Source organism: Ambystoma mexicanum, chromosome 8 (genome assembly GCF_040938575.1).
Source record: "Ambystoma mexicanum isolate Mex_15411 chromosome 8, UKY_AmexF1_1, whole genome shotgun sequence".
In the NCBI taxonomy this organism is placed as follows: domain Eukaryota; kingdom Metazoa; phylum Chordata; class Amphibia; order Caudata; family Ambystomatidae; genus Ambystoma; species Ambystoma mexicanum.
Window position 1 is genome coordinate 602961745 of NC_090929.1, and position 23844 is coordinate 602985588.

At 46.3% G+C, this 23844-nt stretch overlaps 1 protein-coding gene and 1 long non-coding RNA gene across 4 annotated transcripts in view; one reads left to right on the top strand and one right to left on the bottom strand.

Annotated features, from left to right (window-relative positions):
- Window positions 1-3699: 3699 nt before the first annotated feature.
- LOC138472236 (uncharacterized) lies at window positions 3700-6294 on the bottom strand. The gene is made up of 2 exons (XR_011268576.1): window positions 4972-6294; window positions 3700-4213 (listed from the first exon to the last, which is right to left on the bottom strand). It is a non-coding gene; the product is annotated as an uncharacterized lncRNA (long non-coding RNA).
- A 505-nt stretch (window positions 6295-6799) lies between these two features.
- Window positions 6800-23844, top strand: part of ARHGEF10L (Rho guanine nucleotide exchange factor 10 like) — a 972373-nt gene continuing 955328 nt past the window's right edge. For all 3 annotated transcript variants that reach the window (XM_069610308.1, XM_069610311.1, XM_069610312.1), the window contains exon 1: window positions 6800-6938. The gene's annotated coding sequence lies outside the window, so the exon portion shown is untranslated. The remainder of the gene's footprint in view (window positions 6939-23844) is intronic.

Consider the following 23844-nt stretch of genomic DNA (forward strand, 5'->3'; position numbering starts at 1 on the left):
GCAGCTAACCAACAATCCACAACCTTTCGCAGATAAGCCTGCCGTTCTGTCCACGTTACCAAAATTGGACACAGAGGTTTATAATTTGCTTGTGTTCCCAATCTGTTCGGATCCCTTCTGGTGTACTAGAGGTGTGGGGCTGATTGATCATTTAGAAACCAATATTCATTCCTGGACCACTGGTGCCCTGGAAGTTGAATTGTCACAAGTGCAAAGACCACCTAGTGCAAAAAGGCATTCAGTACATAACATCAAGATATCAACAATCGAATCAACAATAACAAAGCATCAATAAATATACTCAAACACACCATTCACACAACAGCCAACCAAACATCACAATAAAGTGCTAGACCATCTCATTGTGCAACTAACACAGTATTGTGGAAACAATCCTGTTTTCTGAACATGAAATGTACTTGTTAAAAAGTATTCGGGTAACTAATACCTCTCTGCACCAATAGACCAAAACACAGTGTGCTACTACTCCGTATAATGTGGTGCCAGAGTGAATTCACACCTACTGAGTTAAGATTTACAAAAACAAAAAATCACAAATTAATATTTTCAAGCAGCTTTCCTCTTTGCCTACTTGCGTTTCAGCAATACATGTTTTCAAATGTTAAAAGAACCCAGCCTTCTTCAGGGAAGATTTATTTTGCTCATAGAGTGGAGTGATGCTTTTCAAAAATCTTCACAGTAGAGGTACAGACCAGGTGTTAATGTTTAACACACATGAAAGTTTAATTTTAGCTGATAGTGCTGAGGTCGATGTGAATTACGGTTGAGAAAAAGTTAATCAGCACAGGGATTAAGGATTCCTCCGTGCAGCGCTAGCAACTGAGTTAGGCAGAAAAATGGCTTACAAATGCCATACCAAGTTGCAATTTGGTACGGCATTTGTAAGCATTTCTCAGCCCTAAGTCACATTGGCCTCAGCACTATCAGCTAAAATAAGGCTTTCATGTGTGTTGAACATTGACATATGGTCTGCACCGCTACTCTGAAGATTTCTGAAAAGCATAACTCCACTCTATGAGCAGAACTATATCTGCCCTGAAGAAGGCAGGTTTTTGAAACATTTGAAAACATCTATGGCCGAAACTCGAGTAGGCAAAGAGGAAAGCTGTTTGAAAAGATTCAATTGTGATTTTTTTTTTTCTAAATCTTTACTCGGTAGGTGTGATTTCACTCTGGTGCCACGCTATACAGAGAAGTGGCACTCTGTTTTTTCAGTTGATTGATACAGAGAGGTATCAGTTACCTGCATACTTTTGAACAAGTACATTTTGTGTTCAGAAAAAGGCGTTGTTTTCACAATACTGGGCCTCATTACGAGTTTGGAGGTAAAATTACCGGCATGGTGGTATTAGTGCGTCCGTGCACCCTCAACGCTGCTAATAACGGGTGATTACGAGAGCGCGAGCACACGCAAACCCCCATGCCGGTAATGGCTGCACCGCCATGCCGCTAAAGACCCTCAAACCCCCGATAGCGCCATCATGGGACCCGCCGATACCTCCTCCGCCTAGGAGCAACCCCTTAATAAAGGACCCGGCAATACCATCATGCAAATACCGGGTCCGTAATACCGGACCCACAAGTAACGTCATTGCGTCGGTACGGGAAATGCGCCAGCGGCCATCTTAAAAATCACAATCCATTGCAATCCTCTCAACACAGCAGTGCTACAGAGTGGACAGCAGGGCCATACTATCCATCATGTCTAAGGCCACTCGCAAGACCACCCCCCGCAGCGCAAGAAGCACTTCTCCGACGAGGAGCTCAATATGCTTGCGTATACGCTGGCAGCCCATGTGGATGAGGTGTTTGCCAACAACCTGAAAAGTGAAGGGCAACTTTGAAAAAAACAAATATGGGAAGAGGTGGCACGGAAGGTGACAGTGGTTGGCACCACCCCCCGCATGGTGAAAGACTGCAAGAAGAGATGGGATGACCTACGTCTCCGGGTGCGAAACATCCTATCATCAAATCGCAGGGAGGCCGTGGCTACAGGCGGGGGGCCCACTCACCCTTCAAATTGATGCGATGGGAGGAGACCTGCAGCACCACTATAAATATGGAGTCGATTGAGGGCTTCGGTGAAATGGAGATGGGTGCGGCGACATCGGGAGATGGAGGTGAGTGACCCTGCAAACCCCAGTAAGCATGACGTAGTACAACAGATGTGAAAGTGAACCAAGCCAATGCATGGCCCATCATACACACTTATACAGATCCATGTCCAGATGGTGGCCCAAACCCTGGCACGATGAAATGCATGCTGCGTGCCAATCCCATTACCAACAGACACCCAACACAAAGGGATCATTCACATGTCACACAACACACAAACCACAATACAACAGTATGCCAGCTGGTACACATCAGTACAGAATGGAGAGGGCACGGCGTATGCCAATATGCCCCCCCCTTGAAAGTACCCTATGTGTCACACCTACAAGAATGCAATGCATGAAAAATGAAAGACTGTACAGCACCGAATCATGCATCTTGCATGTAAGACCATCACTGATGCCCTCCATCTCTTGTTCTCCCACAGGCAATGATGCAGAAAGTGAAGGGCAGGACCCTGCCCCAAGGGCATCGACACACTCTGAGGCATCCAGGGCCAGACCAGAAGGCACTGGGCCTTCCACCTCCAGGGCAGCATCAACGCCCAGAGTGCAACCCAGGGCACCAGTACAGCCCAGGCCAGCTGAGGAGGATAATACAGCAGCCGACGAGACTGCCAATACAGAGTCGGCAACAATTGCAGAGGCAGAGGCTGATGGTATTCAGTCCGCTGCCACCAGTTCTGTAGGTGAGGCAGAAGCCACAGCTCCCCTCAGCGATGTGGATGCCCACGCCGAGGAATACCAGGATATGGACGACACTAGGCATGTTGAATGTCCCCATACTCCAAGCCCCCAGTCCACCCCCAGCACTCCACACAGGGCACACCAGCATGCCCCATGCAGGTACATGAGGTTCTACTGGGGAGTCCTCATCTGTCCACCACGTCAGAGAGCAGTCCTGCAATGGTTTACCCAGCCACAGCACCGTCCACCTCCACAGCCCCCACTGACATGGAGGCACGCCTGACGAGGGTAGAGGCCCGCCAGGACTCCATGATACAACTTGTCCGCCAGTATGTGGCCGAGGGGGAACAGACACGCCGTGAAATATGGGAGGCAAATGCCGCAACCATAATGGCCATCAACTCAAGCACCATAGTCATTTGTGACAGTTTAGTTGCGGTGACACAGGTTCTTAGCAAGATGCTAGACCATATGCAGCAGCAACAACCTACACTGGCGGTGCCACATCCATCCACCTCCACCCCATCAAGCACACCTGCCAGCTCAACTCCCTCAAGCCCTGTGCGGATGATGAGGCACAGCGTAAGGCACACAGACATGCTGCCCCCGGACCTGAAAGGAGGCCGGAAATAGCCGGTCCACCCACATCATGTGTGGGATGACAATGGGTGAGGGGGGAGGTGTTGTTGGTGCTGTTTGGGGGGTGTTGGGAGAGTTTATTGGGGGGTATGAGGTGTTTGGAGGGTATGGGGTGTTTGTGGGGGTATGGGGCTTTTGGGGGTTTTGGCGGGAGGGCGTGTGAGAGGTGGACGGATGAAGCACTATATTGTTATTTTTCCTAATAAACCCGTGTTCAAATTCATTTCATGATTGGACATTGTTCATTTTGTATGTGTTTATTCAATTCATGACAGTGCACAGTGCACAACTCCCCACACACCCTGTGTCCCTGTCCACACAATCCCAGTGCCCAGTGTAGTACTAACACATAACCATCAACGTCCCTGTGGTTCAGAAGTAATCATCAATCAGTGATTGGCGCACAGCACGGCCATCTTGTGCATCACGAACTGCCAGGGGTGCTGCTTCTCCTCCATCATCATCCTCATCATCCTCGCCCGGTGCATGCAGGTCAATGTCAGGTGGCAGTGGTACGCTTCTCTGGATGCACATGTTGTGCAGCATGACACAGACCATGGTGATCTTTGCCACCTTCTCAGGCCCATAAAGGAGTGCTCCAGCAGACCTGCTGAGGCAGCGGAACTGTGCCTTCAACAGGCCAATCACGACACGGGTACGGGTATGAACCTGATTGTACTCCTCTTCACGCCTGTTCTGCGGGTTCCGTACAGGTGTAAGTAGCTACGGCTTCAAGGGATAGCCACCATCACCTACATGGGAGAACAATGAGGTATGTGTGAGTCAATATCTAACCTGACACCTTCTTTAGGAATCACTGCCATGGCTGCAGCTATTTGGTGTTGACATGCCCATGTCCCTGGATGTATGCACACAGGTTCATTTGATGCATTATGTACTGTGCTATGGTCTGCTGGTGTGGATTGCGTTGTACAAATGATGGAGGGTGTTCACTTGCATGCTGATGCATATGTACTGCGGATGCGGATCAATGTCTTGCCACCCATATTTGCAGTGTATGGTACTCTGTACGTATTCCCACTAGCGGCATTGCCACAGGTGTAATCATGTTTAGTCATCCATCGCTTGACATACCCATGGTGGCCTGCTTCTGCGTCTGGCATGTTGTCATTGCTGTGCAGCATTAGTCTTATGTATGCCATTGATGTGTCATGTTCAGGTTTGGATGTTCAGGGCAACAGTGTTTAGCTGTAAGTACATTGTCCACTCACCACCCAATCTCACCCAGGTGGAGTATGCATTCCCCCCCAATCTCACCCAGGTGGAGTATGCACCCCCCCCAATCTCACCGAGGTGGAGTATGAATCCCCCCCAATCTCAACCAGGTGGAGTATGCATCCCCACCCCCAATCTCACCCAGGTGGAGTATGCATCCCCCCCAATCTCACCCAGGTGGAGTATGCATCCCCCCCAATCTCACCCAAGTGGAGTATGCACCCACCCATCTCACAACCCCACTGCACTGCCATGGCCCAGTCAGGCAACTTACCAAGCAGCCACGCACGTCATCTAGCATGTCGCTCCATGCAGCGGGGTAGCGTGGAGTTACGCAGCACCATGGCATCATGTGTAGATCCGGTATATCGGGCGCAACAATGTGTGATCATCTTGCTGGAGTCACATACCATCTGCACATTGATGGAGTGGTATTGCTTGCGATTGCGGTACACCACCTCATTGGCATGAGGGACCACCAATTCTACATGGGTGCAGTCGAGTGCACCGATGCAATTGGGCGTGCCTGCCAGTGCATGGAAGCCTACTTTCGTGTCAGCGAGCTCCTGGCCAGTCCGTGGTAGGGATATGTGGATGCTTGCATGCTTCAGGAGGGCATCAAGCACTTGGATCAGCATGCGAGAAAAGAGTGGTTGTGATATTCCATGCAGCTGACCCACTGTGTGCTGGTAGGTGCCTGTGGCCAGGAAGTGGAGCACAGACACCACCTTCAGTAGAGGGGGGGTTAGCAGTGCGGATTTTGAGCAGGCTGACGATGTTGTTGTGTATCATGTCCACTATGGTGGTGATGGTGTCCCGGTCCAAACGGTACAGGGTGTGGATCTGCATGGGGGTTAGGTTGAATGGACTGGCTCTGAGGCGAGTTATTGGTGGCTGCCTACTTGGTACCACTGGATGCACTGGTGGGACCTGCTGGGCCTGTCTCACCCTCCTTCTCCTCCTCCGTCTCCTCTCTGCTGCCTGTTGTTGTTGTTGTTGTTGCTGGTGTAGCAGTGTAGGCATGTCCTCCAGCCCCAGGATTGCTACAGCAAGTGAGATCATTTTGGTGTTGGAAAGGGTGTGGTGTGTGGGTGTGCACCTTTTGTGCTGGGACAGGCTCCATTGGCTCCACCTGTGGTGATTGTGTGCTCCTGTGGCAGTTGGCTACACTGCAAGTTGCTATTTACGGGTGGTCCGCGATGCCTGTAATACCGCTATCGTGTAGGCCCTATCTATCGCCTTCGGGATGCCGGTAAGAGCATGCCCGCGTGACTTGTGATGTCCTCCTGTTAGGGGCATCCGGGTATTGCCGCAAAGGGGCACGTGTACGGGTGCATGCCGGTAAGAAGGGGCACGGTACGGGCGGGGCGGCATTAACAGGTTGTCAGCTCGTAATGCCCCGGACCTGTAATTGATGCTGCTAATGGCCGGTACTGTGCTTCAGAGTTGCATAGTTGTTGCACCTTTTCTGGCTAGCTATGTACTGAGTCTGGTTGGTCCTGTTCTGTGGGTGCATGTTGTTGCCTGGCCAGCACTGTACTCCAGCTTTGCCTTGGTGTTCCACGTTGTCATTGCCAGCTCTGTACTGAGCCTAGGTGCTGCACGTTGCCTGCCTATCCTGTTGTCTGGATGGTTTCTGTTTGTTGCGTGGCCAGTACTCCGTACTTGCTAGGTTGTTGCACCTTGTGTGGCTCGCTCTGTACTGATCCTAGGTGGTCCCATACTGCAGCTTTGCCCGCCTCCTTGTTGCACGTTGCCAGGCCGGTCCTGTACTTCGACTTCGCCTGCTTGCTGCACCTCGTCTTCCTCTGCTGCGCTGTCTGGCTGCTCTCAGCTTACCAGCGGCCGGTGTACTGTGTTGGCCGCAGCCGCGCCTTATGAATATTCATACCTCCGTTGGTCCCACAGGCCCGGGAGCAGGTCCTGGGCCGTCATTGGCTGTGGGAGGATGATCGCTGGGAGGAGAGGCCCGGCTGCCACTATTGATTGCACAGGGCAGAGGCTGTGAGAGGGGGCGGCCAAGAGCTCAGTGCCGAAGAGTCCGTTGAAAGCAGGCCGGGCGATGGACATGGAGAACCGGAGACAAGCGGGATCGGCCGCGGCGGAGCGAGGAAGCAGCCGGGCATGGGACACTCAGAGCTGAGACGGCGGGAAGGGCCACGGCGCCGGCGGCGACGGCACAGCTCGGTGCCGGAGGCTCGGCTCCTTTGTAAGGTCCAACAAAGGCTGCAGTGTTCACGGGTAAGTGACGAGCCAGTGCGGGCTCTAGCGAATCGATCCCACCAAGGGGTCAGTGGCAGTCTGCAGACACTCCCACTGTCCCTTTCTGGTGCCGGTGGCAACCTCAAACGACTCCAAACAAAGCTCTTCCGCAAATTCGCATCCCATGTCCTCTAAAGTAACTGACAGATCAGTGCCCATCCTATCCCATCCCCGCAGTACATGATCGGTCAGTGACTAGATGAAGCCATCCCATCTCAAGTAAAGGATGGGTTCTGAGGGGCTCATCCCGCCCCATCTCCAGAAGTGACCAGCTTATCCCATCTTTTGGCGACAGAGAGAGCTCTCTCTCTCTGTTGTATTACCTCCAGTAAGTGACCGGTTATAGACGGGGTCGTCCCCTCCAGCCCTCTCTCTTCCTAGATTAATTGATAAGCTTTGTCCGTCTCACGTCCTCGCGTAAGTGGTGAGTAGTTACGTGCTCTGCTAGTTCTTGACGGCCCCTCCCATCTCAGGTGTGTCATGGGCAAATGACAAGTTGTTGCGAGCCCTTCTTTCGGTGTCAGTGACCCCCTCCAGGGACTGTTCTGGGATTTATGTGGCAAAGGACATGCGCCCCCCCCCTTAAATAACACATGAATGCACGTGACATCGAAGAGAATGTTACCGGGAGGAACGTCACTCTTTGCTACTTGAGGGTTCATGGGACGTCGCATTATTAGAAGTTTCCACGAGTGAGCAGAGACAAATAAGTGTGTGTTTTGTGTGTGTGAGGGGCGTATATGGAAGTTCACTATTATAATTTATGTGTAGCAATACCACGAGTTATGCTTCTTTGAGCTGCACTGGGAACTGAATCACTTACAGGGACTTACAAATCGTGGATAAACGCCACAGTGAGATCGAATGTTTCGCCCCATATCATACACTTTGCTTAGTGGTGAAGCACAGATTTGGTCCAGCCTGCAATTTAGGTACTTGACAACATATCTTACCTCTAGTTGGGATAAATACGTGTTAATGTTTGGCTTTTAAGAATGCTTATTTTCATAGAGATGACTGGAAAAGTACACAAATCACATAAGAAACCAAACTGACAAATATATCAATCCTTTTAAAACAAGAATATGATTGTAGCTTTATTTTCCTTAACCTCAGTGGAACTCTGTATGTGCCATAAATAAAAGTAATATACGCCTAAACACCCTTGGCACACATCACCCACTGTATGGTAAGGTCACATATACGTAGCCATTAGTTGACACTCATGTGGCTTGCTTTATATGTTGTGTAGAAAATTGAAGTTAAACAAAAAAAATCTCATTTGTGCAAGCAAGGAGATACCATGACAAGAAAATAAACTATACATTTGTAAGCTTTTTTTGTTGCTCAATTTAATTGTACTGCAGACACATATGTGTGTAAATAACTGGAGGCTTGTGGGTGCTTTCAGAAGGACATGCATCTATTCCAGCTTTCTATCCAACATTTACATTTATTCAGGGAATTGTCAGAGACACTGGTGCCCCTATGATGCATTACCAATAAAGGGCTTTTTATTGGCATGTGCTTCTGATAACAAAGAGACATACCTTAACGTTATGTTCACGCTCTTTGGGAGGTCTTGGTGAATTGGCGGAGCAAGCAGTGTCTGGTAATTTATCACCGGCATCCTCTAATTACAGCTCTGGGGGGAGAAACGGCTACTAGGCCCCATCAACCCAACCCCCTTGGCCACTGCACAGGCCTCAAGTGTCTTGCGACAGCCCTGACTCCCTCTCTCCCCCCTCTTTTCTTAAATAGTTGATGGCGTGGGGACAGGCTAGTCACCTTTCTTCAGTGACATCTGTCTCAAAACTGTCTTCTCAAATCAGTGATGGATTGGTGATGGGCGTGTCCATTCTTCTTGGTTAGTAGCAAGTCAGTGACAGGCTCCGCCCATCTCCTCTCTTCAGATGATTGACTGACCTCTCCCATGCTCTCTCATTGGGTAGGTGGCTGCCGCTCTACCGACCTTCTCCCTTCTCCTCGGTGAGAGATTCTGTTTTCCCACCCTATTTCCTTGTGCACCCTTCCCTCACCAAACTCGGGATTCACAGATGCTGAAGTGGGAAGCCCTAGCATTCCAAACTAGTGACCCCCTAGACTCTGTTTTGGGGGCACTTTGCAAATCAAGTTTGTATGCCAAGTTATGGAGCTTTTCAACAACTAGTTGGTGGCCCATCTGATCCTGAGTATGGAACCATTCAAATGTAGAGGTGAAGCCCTATACATGAAGATTTGGAGACCCTTTATATGTAGAGTTTAAGCCCTTCATAGGAAGGGTTGAACACCCTTTATATGAAGAGTTAAAAACCGAAGTGTTGAGGGACACTTTTCTGAAGAGTTGGGGTACCTTCATATGAAACGTTGAGGAACGGTCCTACAAAGGATCGAGGACCATTTGTATGTTGATTAATCAACCCTATGTATAGAGAGCTGGTGACCTTTGAGATGGTGACCCTTCAGATGCTATTCGCGGGCCATCATATGCCAAAATACGACCATTTCATATCTTGCATCTACTTTCCCATTGAACACTCCAAAGGTCTTATTTGGATTGGGAGTAGGGGTGTCACGGTATTTGTTTTATGATGGTACGATAACCTTCTTGCCCAATGATGATATATCATGGTTACCGCGGTATAGCAGGTGGAGTTAACTAATCTTAACAAATATTTTCTAAAAGGTTATAAATTGTCAGATTTATCAACACAAACAAAACCAGGCACCCAGGGCCAGAATTGGGTTTTTCAACATACTTTCCACTGAAATGCCACCCCTTGCTTCCACCAAACACAAACACACGTGTGGAGAGGAGGGGGGGGGGGAGGCCTGCTGCGACTTGCAAAGCAAACTGAATAGCTTTTCTTAAGTGGTCATTTAGGCTTTTAGCTCCCCCACTGGCTACTGGTGAAGATGAACATGTTGCAATCTTTATAACCTGCATGCCACAGATCAATGGAGGCTGATGGTAGTATACGCTTTTGCGCATACACACACACACACACACACACACACGCTCTCTTTACGTTACAGCCTTTAATTTACTTGCGTCCCAAAAGGTGTTCAGTAATCACAGACAAGTTACCCTTTGGTATGGCAGCAGGGATTACTCACAGAGATGAGTGAATTTCTCAATGTGACTTATTATTTGTAAATTCAATGATAGAACCAGGGAAATCCCCTATTGTCATATGTTTAGCAAACATTATCCATTATAAATATATAAATCCCAAAGCCGCCAACCCAAAGTAAACCCTTTTCCTTCTTGGCACTGTACTTATTCTTCCTATTACTAACATATTGATTTTGTGTCAGGCACGTGTGGTTTATAGGATGGCATTAAAAACTGCTCCAACTGAAACTACTTGGCATACGGCACATCCAACAGTGCAAGACCAAGACTGTGCAGCACTTGCTTACTGCAGCCTTTACAAATCATATTGAAAAGCACACTTAACGGTATAAACGGTATACTGGTATAAACAATGTGATGGTTATTATTGTTAAATTAAGTGGTTCACTGTATCTTTAATGGTATATCGTTATACCGTTTCACCCCTAATTGGGAGTACATAAAAAGTGCTGAACCAAAGTCAACACAATTTGGAAGTCAGAGTTATTTTCTCTGAAGGCGGGACTGTTACATGCATTATGTTTTTTGGATGAGACGTTTTCCTATAATTACTCATGGAAGAGATGTCCAGAGTTGGCACGCGGGTGAGAGATTTCTCCCTGGTAGAAGAGGCGGGGTAGGAAAACTCTACGGTCCTTTTTTAGAGTAGCTGCTGCAGTTGGCTGAAAATTGGATGCATGATCAAAAACAAATCAAGTTACAATTAGTCAGTATGTTTAACACCTCTTGCACACCCACAAACAGCAAGCAGGCATAATGGCCAGTGGCTTTAGGATGGGGCTTCTGTCTCTTCTCTGTGTTTCTGAAAGTAGCTCGCAGACTTCAGGTCCCCGAAACAATTCCAATCCAACATAACTCACTAGTTCTGGCACAGCTTTTCCATCTTTTTCCAAGTACTCATTTAAAACATGTGGAATTATTTTTTTTCTGTACGCAGTTGGCAAAATCTTGGCAAAGGATCACCCTTTACCATTTAAGGGCATGGGTGAAAGAAAATAATCTTATAATCCAGCTACAAACAGGGATCCAGTCAGGCCTAAGCACCACTGACCAGACCTTCAGTCTATTCTTGTCGAGAAATATGTATCACTTGAGGATGCCCCCATAAGTATTATTTATCAATCTGCAAAGAACATTTTATTGTGTCCCGGGATTGAAACGCTGGGAAACACTACACCTCATATGTATCCCCATGAATTTGCTGAAAGCTATTGATCTTAGGGCCCTTTAGGAACGTGCATATGTAATGGTTAGGATCACACAGAATGGCTCTGAATCCATAACGGAACCAACTCAGGAAGATGGTAAAGTACTGTTTTATTACAATGATCTAAAACAGGGAGCTTACAACGAACATCAACGGACGTACGCTCTGGTTCTCTCATCGATCTTCACACAAATCATAGCTTTTATATCAAAAATATATCCGAGGTGATGTCATACTATGTGGCAAAAATGAAAAACCTACTAAGGGTCAGGATTGGCTTAAGGGGAACATCTAAGAATATTTTCTATAGGAATTAGGATTGTGATTGGCTGCCCACTGTCAGGCGGACAACATATGCCTACTTCTAAAACATGTCATTTTCAGAAAAAATAGATGCACAGTTTCTCATTGGTGTTCAAGCTATAAGGTCCTTCATTATATGGACCACTACAATTGGTTACCACGCTTGTGCCAAGTCTGGAACATTCAGTTCACTTAGAAGCACGTAAGCCCAGACCCAGGTGCAAGTAGATGGAGCATGACAGTACCTCCCAACCCAGTTAGCCAAGCATCTCTCATTGCCCATGCCTTCTGCCATGAAGAATGTCTTTGAACTGGGTCTTGCAAAAGTATCCTTTTCTTTAGAATACATGGCAGTGAGAGCACTCACTATCGTGTTCTGGGATTCCAAGTCCGAACTCTATTTTCATCCTTGGCTCACGTGACAGGAGACCACAATTTGATCCATTTTGCCGGTTTTATATGCTTTAAATGAATTAAACTTGGCACACTTGGTGTTTTTTCTTTGCAATTTAAGAAGGGATGATTCATTCTTTGCATGTTCGCTCCCTTCCAGAATAGATAGTTGACCATGGCTGCTTCAGTCTTGACTCCAGGCCAGACAGCCTAGACATGCAGCTCCACCATTCAGCTTATTCTTGCTGTGACACAGTTTTCCCTATCCTCTTCATGGGTCCTGGCTTACTAAATTTGTGATACCGATGTCCAGCTTCTATACAATGGCGGCTTTGCCTGCATTCTATTCACTACGTATAGCCAGCTTCTATGATGACATAGTCTACTTGCGTTTCAGCATCTGTACAATTATTGAACAATTGATTTTCTGTAGCACTTTGTGCATGTGTAATCTCCTTTTTTGCATTTAAAAGTTCACTTGATTCTTTACTTCATCATTAATCTCTTTGGGATCTATACATCTTCTTCAACCAGTATCTCGGAACGTTGTACATACTGTTTTGTGACGTCACTGGCTTCTTTTCTCTGCTCCTTCTCATATTCCTTCGGGGATATATTCGGTAGGGTTGTCTCAATGGGTTTCTTTTCTCGAACACACGCTGCAGTATTGGCACAACTGCAGGTGTCAAACACGGCACGTTCTCAGATCTCCAAAATATGGGAGGTAGGGGGGCAGGGATTCCTGCAGAGGCATTCGGCTGCTCCTCTACTCTGTACTGCTGTTATATACAAACAATGAAGCGATATTCAGATGCAGTATTTTCGGGGAAATAACTCAGCTGTTTGAAGTGCGGAAAGGGGTGTGGCAGGGCTGTGTGTGTGCGCCAAATCTTTTCTGCTTTTTCATTAGTAAAGTCACAGAGAAAATCTTGTTGGCTGATACCTATGCACCATCAAAGGCGGGGAGGGGGGTAAATTCACACTCCTAATATATGCATACGATGCAGTTCTCATTTCCCTAACACCAATGGGGCTGAAAAAACAACTTGTCTGATTTACTGAGTTGTGCACAGAGAATGACCTGAGCATTAACTACGATAAAATGAAAATCCATGGTTTTCCTGGAGAAAAGAAAGTAGCAAGTGAAGCTTGCCTTATCTATAGATGACATTAATATTGAGCAAGCCCACACCTATGACTATCTGGGGATAATATTCTCAAGTAAAGGAGACCTGGAAAAATCAAGTGGAGAAAGCTAGCACTGCCCCAACCAGATATTGTGGAGTTATTGCAAGGTTTAGACATGATTATGGCAACAGAGCTATGAGGGTATCACTAGATGTTTATATATTACAGGGTAGGCCATCAGCCTGTATGGGTCTGAACTATGGGGCTTCATTGCCAGTAAGACACTACATATTCAGGTGAATTGTTTGCTAAAAAGCACTCTGGGTCTACTGGCTAGTACCTCTACCATGCCCTTACATGCAGAAGTAAACCTACTACAGTTTAATAGTATCACTGCTCTCAATCCACTTATGCCCTGGGCCAGCTGTGAAGCTCTCCAAACCTGAAAAAATACAGATACGCCCTGAAGGACTATGGGGTTCCTCACTTGCATGGTGTGCTCATATCAAAGCCACGTTATACAGGATTGGACGTACAATTGTGTGGCTGAAACCAAAAGGGAAGGGATAACAACTAGGGTTAAGGAAATCATAAGGATCAACTTTCAAGTAAGGGACCCTCTATCTAAAATATGTTATTAGACTAACCTCTCAGTGTATTGGTTGCATAGGTTGATCCTTGGGTACGAGAAATACCTAGATGAAATAAGACTAAACTCAACGTGTTCTTTGTAGATACAATTCAGGTTCAACATGTTACCTATAGCCTCCCGGTTACATACAATTGAATTCATTCATATATTGCAACCGTTGTAGAATGTGAGGCCCACTTCATGTTAATTTGTCCCATATACCTGTGTCATAGAAAGATTGACCTTAAGCCAAGGTTTGATGCCCTTCATATAAGGGCAGTTGCTCAAGCAACTGAAGTTTACGGAAAAACTGTAGATGGGGCCTTGGTGTTCACCATGGCAATATATATATATATTTTATTTTACATTTTTAAAGCGCTCACACAGCCGGCGGGCATCGAGGCGCTGGAATATATATGTACAGAGTCTGGTTTTGGATAAATACTTTCTTAAAGGAAACAAATTGAACTAATATTGGGTATAGCTAAAACTCGAGTAGATAGATGGTAGTTGAGGCCATCTGTGGGACATGAGCATAAGTTCTGCACTTGCGTATGGACCCAGAGAAGGGAGGTTTCAATGAATTGTAATGGATCAACTTTGCACTATTGCATAATTTGCACATTATTTATTTTGAGTTATCTTTGCTCAGGTGAAATATCGTTTGTATTTAATGATGTCATGATTTGTATCCACGATGTTATGAACTGATTATTATTCTTGATGTGTTTATACCTGATGTCATTCTGTCTATAATAGGCAATAGAATTAATGATTTGTTAATGCTGTAAATAAACACTTGGAAAGTATCACTATCATATGGATGGAAAGGCACCTGGGACTTTGGGGATAAATTGAGGACATAAATCGTGGGTCCCAAGCACTTATGTCCGAAGCCTGACTACACAGCACCTGGGTCCTAAATCTGTGGACCTGGTGCTGGGTTGTACTTGGATTCTGTGTTGCAGATGTTATGTTAATCTATATTTATGAAGCACGTGTTTGCCAAAAGGCGCTAGAAGAAAGAAAACTGAGAAAAGGTATAAAATAGCCATGTCTTCAAATATTTTCGAAAGGACGCGTCGTTGTTGATGGAAAAGTGCCAGGCTATTATGCAAGTCTATGCAAAAAGGACGAGCATACTCGTCCTTGGCACTTAAGGAGTTAATAGAGAGCAGTAGACTGTTGCAGAGACAGGTGATTGGATAGGAAAAGGATCCCTCCCCAGAGGAACCTTTGCAGAATGGCGGTTCTTCACTGACAATTTAGAGAAGCTCTGTTTAGCTGACGACTCTGTCGACTCTTTAATCAAGAAGAGATTACACGAGGGTCATTTCCATAAAAGGCCTGATGGGTAATACATCCAATCGTAAAAGGATCCTGAGCTAAATCCTCAGAGTGAGGACCCGATACCTGGATGGACTGTACTAGGAAGTGGAGTTCCAGTACCTGAATCTTTTGTCTGGTCCAGAATCAGTGAACCATAATATTGGGTCAGTAGGTCTTGGTTCCTGCATTCTGGGTATGAGTACTTGGGTATTGAGTCTGATGACCATATCTTGTCTCGGCAAAACTCTGGTCCCATGTCTGATGATCTAAGCTGTGGATGCGCGACTTGTCATCTGATGTCATGCGTACGGTACTGCTACTTTAGGAAGCTGTTTTTCACAGCCGCTTATATCAAATTGAACCGTCGGGCTCAACTTGTGTGTTAAAAATTCGTTTCAGTGCTAATGATTGTCCTCAGCCCCTTGCAAATGGTTGAAAGTATCTAGGAGCATGGAACAGTGCCTAAAACATCCTGATTGTCTCCCTGGCACTCGCTGGCTTCTGATTAAGCCAGACTAATCTCAAATAAAGTTCAAATAAAGATTTTTATTCAGAGACAAAAACGAAAAAACGTAGACAATTCCTTTTGTAATAGAAATATCCTTATGAATTAGCATAATAACTTATTGTCCCAACGGGTTTCGAATCAATATGGTTCTTTAGGCGAAGAACATCTAATGGTGAAATACAATATATCATTCAAAGTCTACATCTCAAAGAAATGCTCCCAATGTAATTAGAACATGTTAAACAACAAACATGTTCACCTGTATCTATTACGTATTAAACAAAGCTTCAGAAAATGTCTAACTCCAACAGAGTGTCTGCACCGATGTGTACGGGAGAGGGGTAGGTAAGGTAGATGGGTCCTAATTGGGGCATTGCATGATTGTTAATGTTTTGTAGTGAAACCTTAACAGCTTAACAACTAAGGTCTTTCGTGCAATGTCTTATTATTTGTGACAATGGAGTGTAATGCTAGCACAAGGTATAGCAGCTTTTTTTCATCTTGATTGACGCGTTCAGTGAGTAGATCTGTTGGCTCACCGATTGGACGATGCAGAGCTACACCCATAGATGATGAGGATGTTATGATAGAGAATCACACAACATCGTTGGTTAATGATCACCCGAGTGCTTCTCCGGACATAACCACGAGACTCGAAGGAGAGATTTGTTTATGATGCCGTAGAACTCTAAGGACCTCATTACAACGTTGCCGGTCCTTAAAAAAGGACAGAAAAAATGACAGTAATTTTGGCACCAGCATTTTTTCCGGACTGGTACAGTACATATCTGCCGGTGGGGTCCACGAATCTCTCAGCAGGCCCGGCCTTCTGGTGGATCAGGCCCCCAATGGCAGATAAATGACTGAATCACTGGCACTGCAAATGCCGGGGCCAGTGATTGAGTAGCTCCCATATCATGGAGTCATGTTGGACTGCATGGAATGGGAATTTACAGCCATTGCTGGCACCTGTAGTATTTCGGAGTTCTGTTCGACTGCATGGAATGGGAACTTACAGCCATTGCTGGCACCTGTAATATTTCGGTAATACCGGGATATCAGGTGCCAGCAACGGAAAGGTGGGTTTGTCGGTAAACTGCTGGAATTACCAGTGGGTTACCGGCAAACCCGTAATGAGCCCATAAGTGTGGAAAATACCCCATGATTTTTTATGCACCATCAGTGTGTTTCTCAGTTTACCTTTAGGCCTCTCCACCTGTGTCTGGCGGGCAAGCACTCAACTAATTAGTAGGGGATGGATTGTATGGGCATGTACTTTGACCTGAATTTCCCCTTTACCAGAGGTGAGCAGGATGATAAACTGCATCCTGCTGTACATAGCAGCACGTATAGCAGCATACTTCGCTGCTCTCTGTCTTTCACCTTTCACAAGAATACCATTTAATGGTGGAGGGGATAACAACTGTTATTAGCATTTAGACATAGGAGAAATTGGGCATGAAGTGCTATATAAAATCTTATTAGAATAATTATTCTCACATAAGTGCTTTCTGGTGATTCAATTTCCGTGTTGTACGACACAAAAATGGATTCACTAAAACACAATGGGCATCATTACAAGTACAGCAGTGTGGGAAAAAACTGTGCAATGCAGTGGTAACTCTGCTACCACCGCACTACTGCCACATTACTGCACCTCTGTACTCGATCTTTGGTGGTGAGGTGGAGGAAAAACCTCCAGAAAAATGCTGGAGGTATTTTTGCTGCCTTACTGACAAAATCAGCAGAATTACCGCTGGTGGTAATTTAGCTGAAATCCCCATGGAGTCCTATGGATTCCATAAATGGGGACTAACACTGCCATACCACCACTTGTAATCTGGCAATAAATCTGCCAGACCAATTGGTGGTAACGGTAATTCTGTTGGGCATTATTCTGGCAGATTTACCACCAAAATACCGCCAAACTTGTAATGAGGCCCAATATGCTAAGAAAACGGAATCACCAGAAGCAGTTTTGAACCACCACATGGAGGGTCTTGCTTTGTCAAGAAAAACATAGGCTGTTTTTAATTAAACAACTTTGTTTTTATTAGATTATTTTATATTTTTAATTTTTATTTACATAGAACAATATAGCTTCACAAAAACTTGTAAATATTAAAATCTAATCCAGTCGCAAATTCAAATATTAGTTCAATAAATAACAATATAACATCAACAATCAAGAAATAGTCAAAACCAATTCTTACTACATCTATGATAGGACAAGATTCTCTATATAAACAGAATAAAAATAGCATTACTTTGTTAAAGTCTATTCAAGACCAACTCAGTAATATTTACACAATATCTGACAGCAATGTTTCAATTCTACCCCACATTTTCGTCAAATGGTATATCAAGTTTATATTATTCCCCTCTACATATTTGACCAAATAACGTTAGGATCACACACATTTTCATTAATTGCACTCGCTAATAACACAGTGTTCCTCCACTTAGTCAGGACCTCACAGGATAGCAGTAAGTGTCTAGCAGTTTTGCAAATACTGTCTCCACGTAGCCTAGTGGTCGGCATATCTCTTGGTATAGACCACCAAGCTCCTAAAACCTCCAATTTATTGACCAGGTTAAATTGAATATGGACCTATTTATGTGTGATCCAGTTATCAGGGTACAAAAGAGCATAGGAGCCGGATTTAGCTGTATTCAGATAGCATTGGACATAGTTGCCAACAGTTCTGTTGGAGGAAGGGTTTACCAAAGATTGTTCAAGTACCAACTTAAAGATCACAGATTTATGAGTAGTTGTAAACTCTTTGCGGCAATAATCTGTTGGTAGAATGCCAAACTGCCGAAAACAAGGCAGCAATTCCAGCTGCAGTTTTTGAACCACCAAAAGATTTCGACACAGTAACTCATTCTGTGTTAACAGGGCATTTCGATGCAACAATGATCTTTCTAGAGCCACAATATTTTTAGCATAAAATTGAGCGTATTACCTTGTATATAGCTATATACAGATGGGAACCGAAATTCAAGGTGTTTGTATTCGACCGGAACATTCAAGTATGGTTGAACGTATTTTGGTTTTACACAGCTGAAGCATTGAGGTCAGTGTATATCCAAGATTATTCTTGGTGAACCTTTTTATCACTGCCGCTAATTGAGTTTCCTTTGCTTCGAGTTGAGGCACATGGTTGTACCATATTAAATGTTCATCAAAGATAAGATCCAAATAGATGTAGGTAGTTACCCGTTCAACGCTTGTGGCTCCAATAGTCAAGGGACATTGCTTACTGGGGTTTGTGGCCCCTGGACTAAATACCATGACTTTGGTCTTGTTGGTGCCAATAGTGAGATCCTTCAGTCGCACATAATCACTAAGGCTGTTCATATGAATATGAAGACCCCATAGGATAGCGTCAAACAAAACCAAATCGCCAGCGTAAATTAGCCACGATATCCTGTGATGTCCTAGTGTAAGTGGATTACAGTTAGCGCTCACTAAAGTAGCTGGGAAGTCTTCCAAAAGATTACAAAGTAGGGGAGCTAAAATAGATCCTTGTTTTAGGCCGACCCTAGTACTGAAATAAGGAGTAGTAGCACCCGATACGGAACCTTTGATTTTGACTTTGGTAGATGAGTATAAGGCCATAATCAGTGGTTGAAGTGTATGAAAAGAAGTAGTGGAACTATGTTCCCAGCTGGCCTGCCCCGCTCCCCACAAACCCCATCTCCAAGGCCCCTCCCACGCATAATAGACACCCCCAAACAAATGTGCCTGCTGTTTAAGGGAACATTCAATGCAAATTCCAACTGTTTCCTACACTTTTCTTTTAAACCGAAACCAGTCTGCAACGGTTCGATTTTCAAATAAAAGTATACAATAATTAAAACCTTTTTTTTTAAAGTGCAGAAGCACCGCTACCAAACGCTGCCGCCCACTCGTACCACTGGCCATAATCATTCTGAATAGTGGAAGGCTCCAGTCATGGAGCTTCTGGCAGAGCCTTTCCCTACAGATAGTATCGAAGGCTTCGCTGAAGTCAATGAAGGAGGCATAGGTCTTTTGCTTCCAAGCTAGCCAATTGTACTAGATAATGTCAATTAGTGTAAGTATGTTGGTTACCGGGCCTGCACCTTTCATGAAGCCAGTCTGGTAAATTGGAATTTGATTATTCTCTTCTGCCCAAGAGGTTAATTCTATAAGGAGAACTGTGCCGAGTATTTTTGCAGGCGCATCGAGCATTGCCCATAGGTGATCGTTCTTTGGGTCACACCTAGAGCCCTTCTTCTGTATCGGTACAATGACACTTTCCCGCCAACTTGGAGGTAGTAGGTTAGTCTGACTAATAGTAGTGAAAAGGCAGGAGAGTACCATTCTGGATCCTATTTTATCAGATCATTTGAAGTGCCATCCGGATCCCGGGTTCTGGCGCAATTCAAAGATTTTAAAATGTTGACCAGATTATTCTGCGGTGAAGTATATTCCCAGCACTCCATGCGCAAGTCAATTGTGAAAGTCGCAGCTGGTGGTTTGCCCAGGGGCTTTCCGTAATAAGCTCCTCCCATCTTTCAGCAGCCACATTACAAGTCATTAAGGAGGGAGAGGGGGGATGCCTGGGATCTAGCTAACTTCCAAAATCGATGACAAACTCCTAATTAAAACAGTCTCGGCTAAAGCTCGTTAGGCTATACACCATTTTAAACGAATCACATGACACGTTTCAGTACCTTTTTGTACCTTTGCAGTGGCTGGGTAGGCGTTTCTTTTTTCAGTGTTTGGGAGGCATGCCTCTGACCATTGAATTCCATTGCAGTTCTCGTGATCTTTGCTTTGGCTGTAATTCGTGGTTAGGACAGAGTAATAGAAAACATGGACGCGGGCACCAATTCTTTGTGTGTGAGCCTGTGCGGGAAGCGTGCACAGCTACTGCCCGCAGTGCTGCTGCCTGTGCATGTTCCCTGCGAGTCAAGCTTGCACAGCTGCCGCGTGTCCTGTATCTATTCTGCGAGTGCAACGATAACTTCCTGTGTGAGGGAACCTTCGACCCGTGCTCCCTGTCCTGTTTATATATTCTCTGTGTGCACGAGGGAAGCTTTCAAGCTCCTGCCTTCCTGTGTGGGAACATAATATGCACCGTTGCTGCCTGTCGTGTACCTAGCGTGTGAGGAAAGTTTTCATCGTTGTCGCCTGTCTTGAACATATCCTGTGTGTGCGCGTGGACAGCTTCCACAGCTGCTGCCTGTCCTGTACCTATTGTCCACGTTTGAGGGAGGTTTCCACCCACGGCCTCCGTTCCTGTATCTATTGTGTTTGTTTGTGGAGAGTTTCTGCCTCAGTCACCTGTCCCGTTTCTATTCGGTGTGTGCAAGGATAACTTCCACCGATGCTGCCTGCCCTGCCCTGTACATGTCCTCTGTGAGGAAATCTTCGACTCCTGCTGCCTGTCCTGCACCTATCTATGTGTGTGCATGAGGAAAGCTCACAGCGCTCCTTTCTTTGTATGTGAGCATAACTTCCATGCATGTGCCAGTGCTGTACCTATTGTGTGTGCATGAAAAGCTTTCACCGCTGTCCTGAACCTATCATGTATGACCGTGGAAAGCTAAGCCTCACACTGCTGCTGCCTTTACGGTACCCACTATGTGTGTTTGGGCAGCTTCCACTGCTGCCGCCTGTCCTTCTGTGGGTGCGTGGAAAGCCTCCACATCCGCCGCCTGCCCTGTACCCATTTGTGTGCAATGATAGTTTTTTCAGATGCTGCCTGTCCTGCACATGTCCTGTGTTCGGGGCATTTCTACCACTGCTGCCTATCCTGAACCTAGTCTGTGTGCTTGAAGAGAAATTCCACTTCTACTGTCTTTTCGTCTACAAGCATAACGTACTCCTTTGCTGCCTGCCCTGTTCCTATTTTATTGCACTGCTGCTGCCTGACCTTTGTCCATTCTATGTATTTAAGTTAAAACTCTACGGCCCTCATTACGACCCTGGCGGAAATCGCGGTGCTAAATGCACCGCGGAGCACGGCGGAAAGCTGCCGATAGCGCCATGGAGGATGGCAGATTTTCCGCCCCATTCCGACCTTGGCGGGGCGGTAAATCCCCATCCCCCATTTTACCCTTCCCCATTCCCATTTTTGCCCCATAGGGTATAATGGGAGTGGGGAAGGCGTTAATTACGCCACCTCAAAATACGGTGGCGTAATTAACGACGAGGTCCCGTAGCGCCATGGATTTCTCCGCCCGGAAAAACCAGGCGGAAAACGCTCCATGGCGCTACGGAATCTCGTAGTAGGGCGGACGGGTCCGCCGCGAATAACGCTGGCGTAAACCCACTCCGCCAGGGTCGTAATGAGGCCCTACCTCTACTGCCTGTCCGGTGCCTAATCTGTGTGGGTTCAGGAAAGGCTCCACCACTGCTGTACTGCACATATTTTGGGTGTGTATGTGTGTGTGGAAAGCTCCAATGCTGTTTCCTGTCCTACACCTATTTTATGTGCACCTGTTCTGTGTTGAAAATAATGCTTCAACGCTGCTGCCTGTCCTGCACGTGTTCTGTGTGTGTGAAGGAAGCTTCCACGCTGTTGCCTGTCGGGCACCTGTGTGTGTAAAGACAGTCTCCACACCGCTGCCTGTCCAGCACCTATTCTGTGTTTGTGAAGAAAGCCTCAATGCTGTTGTCTGTTTTGCAACTACTCCGTGGTTGTGAAGGAAACTCCCTCGCTGCTGCCTGTCCTGCACCTATTCTGTGCGTGTGAAGAAAGCATCCATGGTCCTGTCTGTTCTGCCTCTATTGTGTGTGTGCTAAGGAAGCTTCCACTCTGCTGCCTTTCTTACATCTATTCCCTGTGTGCTAAGGAATCGTCCATGCCTGTACTGTGCATAGTCTGTGGGCGTGAGGGCAGCTTCCGCGCTGCTGCCTGACATCTATTCTGTGTGTGTGAAGAAAGCTTACACACTGCTGCCTGTCCTGCACTTATTCTCTGTGTGTGTGTGAAGGAAGTTTCAATGCTGGCTGCCAGTCCTGCACCTATAGGCTGAGTAGTGTGGGTTCACTTTGCTTCTCTTACCAGATCCCTACCTAAGCAATAAATCACAGACAACTTATGTGTATGGATTGTAGGCCGTAGGCATTTTATTTTCTTACAGAAAATACAACACAACAAAATAATTACACTGCCATATGCTTTTGGGCACCTTGTGTCCAGTCCTGAAGTTGCCCAAGGCTCCTCCTGAGTCCTTGTTATCCCTGGGCCTTCGTTCCTGGGCACATGCCGCCTACGACATGTCTTGGACCGTGTACCGAAAGAGTACTCGGCGTTCCTTCTTCTGCCTGCTCCTTCTTTTCTTGGACCGTGTACCGAAAGAGTACTCAGCGTTCTTACTTCCGCTTGCTCCTTCTTTCTTGGACCGTGTACCGAGAGAGTACTCGGCGTACCTGCTCCTGCCTGCACCCTTCTTCTTCCGTTATTATTTTAGGGTGGGTTGGGTGGCAAACGTTTTTCCTTCCCCTTAACCAGGCACTAAGAGCCTACCCGAGAGAGGTGAGCTCTTACCTGGTTTGTGCCGCCTCTCCTTTTCCAGGCTTACTTATACCCCCCCGGCCTTTTGTTCCTTCTTGGGGGTGGCCGGGTTACCCCCTGACCCCTTGCTGTTACATTTTGCACCTTCCCAGGTGCTGTTTCCTGCCCTTCCTGGGCTTTTGTTTCTTGTGGCGCCGTTCGGATGCCCCACCCTACGCTTTCGCGCCGTTTTCCCCCACCCTGCGCCTAAACTCCCAGACCCTCTATCGTCCCGCATTTCATGCGGCCCGGGGCCTGGGTCATAGGCTGAGTAGTGCGGGCTCACTTTGCTTCTCTTGCCAGATCCCTACCTAAGCAATAAATCACAGACAACTTATGTGTATGGAAAAGTTGTAGGCCGTAGGCATTTTATTTTCTTACAGAAAATACAACACAACAAAATAATTACACTGCCATATGCTTTTGGGCACCTTGTGTCCAGTCCCAAAGTTGCCCAAGGCTCCTCCTGAGTCCTTGTTATCCCTGGGCCTTCGTTGCTGGGCACATGCCGCCACACCTGAGCGGGTGTTCTTTACGCCCGCTCAGGTCCCACCAAAAGCACCCTACCGACAACCTCGTTCTTGGAGTGCCCTAAAAAATGTTGTCGGAAAAAAAACCCATCCCTTTCCTTGATAAGTGTACCCCGTCCTGGTGAAACATGCCCGGGTTGCTCCGGTGTAAGCCATGTCTTATGAAGTGCAGACCTGTGTTCCTGCAG